This window comes from Phytophthora infestans, genomic scaffold, assembly GCF_000142945.1.
Source record: "Phytophthora infestans T30-4 supercont1.114 genomic scaffold, whole genome shotgun sequence".
Classification (NCBI taxonomy): domain Eukaryota; phylum Oomycota; class Peronosporomycetes; order Peronosporales; family Peronosporaceae; genus Phytophthora; species Phytophthora infestans.
Window position 1 is genome coordinate 288,197 of NW_003303645.1, and position 2,171 is coordinate 290,367.

Sequence of the window (2,171 nt, forward strand, 5' to 3'; positions counted from 1 at the left end):
CCGAACGTGAGCGAGTATTTGCTCGAGTAGAAACGACTTTTCTGTTCCACCTGGACCAATTAAAAAGAATAGCTTCTCCCCTCCAACCGGTCTGCTCACAGCAGCAATAACTTGGTCAAAAATATCCCTCTGGTTACTGTTCAAGTGGTCTGCCTGCTCCACAACATGCTCCAGTTCGTTTTGGGGGTACGCGTCAATCTCTTGCTGGACAACATCAACAGACGCTGTATCCGGGTCGTCCACTTGAGCGGATACATCGTCGTAATCGGCTAGCAGAGGAAGGCCGTACATGTCGAGGGACTTTTGGTTCGAAACCAAGTAATCAGCCAAATTCTTCAACGCCTTGTACTCCGCCATTCGAAGACGCACCTCCTCTTCGCGTACATTACGCAGGTCTGCGTCTCTTTCCTCAATGCTTCGTGCATGATCCTCTGACATATCCTTCTTGAACCTGTCCCATAGATCTTTGGCATTGCCAGGCATCGAGTAAACCAAAATGATGCCGAAGAGTTGGCGTAGCTGGTACGGCATCTTGACCTCGGCGGCTTCGCGTAAGCAATGTATCCACTCATCGTCATTTTCCAAATACCCAAGCGCCAAAGCTGCTTGCTGATATGTAGGATGTTCCGTACCATCAACCGTTCGAAGATCCGCAAAGGACTTTGGCGGGCGTCGGTTACACAGGAGAAGTCGCAAGTAGAAGCGTTCCGGGTCCTGCGGAGATACGTGTACCAAGCGTCCCAGAGAAGCAACGTACTTCTTGAACGGTTCCCACATCTTGTGTTTCGTCCCACTGTATTTCCGTGGTAGACCCTTGTACAGTAGATTGGCCGTAGCTTCTGGGTTACGCGCGCACAGCTTGAAAAACTCCGTCAGCATTGATCTGTCCCCGCGGTTAATCAAGTTGTGAAGCTGGGGGGTCGTCCCTTGGTCGCGATAACCAACCATGCTCATTCTTTCCAAATGAATAGGTAGCGTCACAACAGAATGTGTTGATCCTTGTGTTGGATGCATGAATATCCGCATGCAAGCTTCTACCGGAGAAATGTACCTCCCGAGGAGATACTGAAGAATTTCGTTCGCCCGAATTTCTTCGCCTTCGATCGTGATTGTCGTCGTGTCCGAGTCCTTGTAGACGTACTTGTAGATGTACTTGATGGCCTTGTTCGTGGCACAAACATCGACGTTGATGTGGCAGTTGTATTTCTGCGACAGGAACGGATTGTAGGGGACCACCCATTGATTGATGGTCGCGTTGTCCCATACTTTCCCCTTATGGCACAAAATTCCATCCGGACGGCGACCACGCTTGTACGTGGGGTATTTGTCGGGGGTCATCACCGTTTCGTCCGCGAGCGCCTTTGGAAACTTCCTGGAGCACCTTCCGTTCTTCATGCACGGGCAGTTCGGGTTCTGTTGACCACAGGGTCCATGCAGCATATTGGAAATCACCGTATCGTACAGCTCGGGGTACTTCTCTTTATCCGGGAGCTCAGCGGACACCAGCTTATCGACGTCTTCCTTGGTAGTGGGTTTGTCCTCCGGACGCAGGATAAGCAGTATGTGGGTGTGGGGAAGTCCACGCTTCTGATATTCCACTACATGGATTCGAGCGGCTTGAATCCCCAGCACACCCTCATCGAGATCCTTGTTAAGAGCTTTTAGTTTCTCCATGAACACGCGAGCCACGATGTCCGGTCGGTCGGATGCTTTGTCTCCACGGCGTAAGTTTTCCTTGATCTCAGGCTAGTTCGGGTTGCATGTCATCGTAATGAACAGGTTCGGGGCTCCTGTTTCACGGACGATAGCCATGGCATCCAAGAAGCGTTGGTACATGTAGCGGGGGCCACCTGTAAACTTCGGAGGTATGATGATCTTGCGGCCAACCTCACCCGCATCTGGCTCCGCTGACTCCTGCTCCGTGTTATTCCCATGCCGAGTCCTACGTATGGCCGCCTCGTCGTCAGCTGCCATTCTGTGGATTTCAACAGACTCGCCACGCAACGCGTCCGTGAGTCCCTGGAGGGTTTCCAATCGATACTGGAGCTGGTTCTTCTTGATGAAGCGCAGGCGCTCTTGTTCGCATTTGGCCCATTGGTCAACGCAGTATTGCTGCGTCAGTCGCCCACCGCGCAGGATAAGAGAATTACTAACCGTCCGGTCGTAAAGCA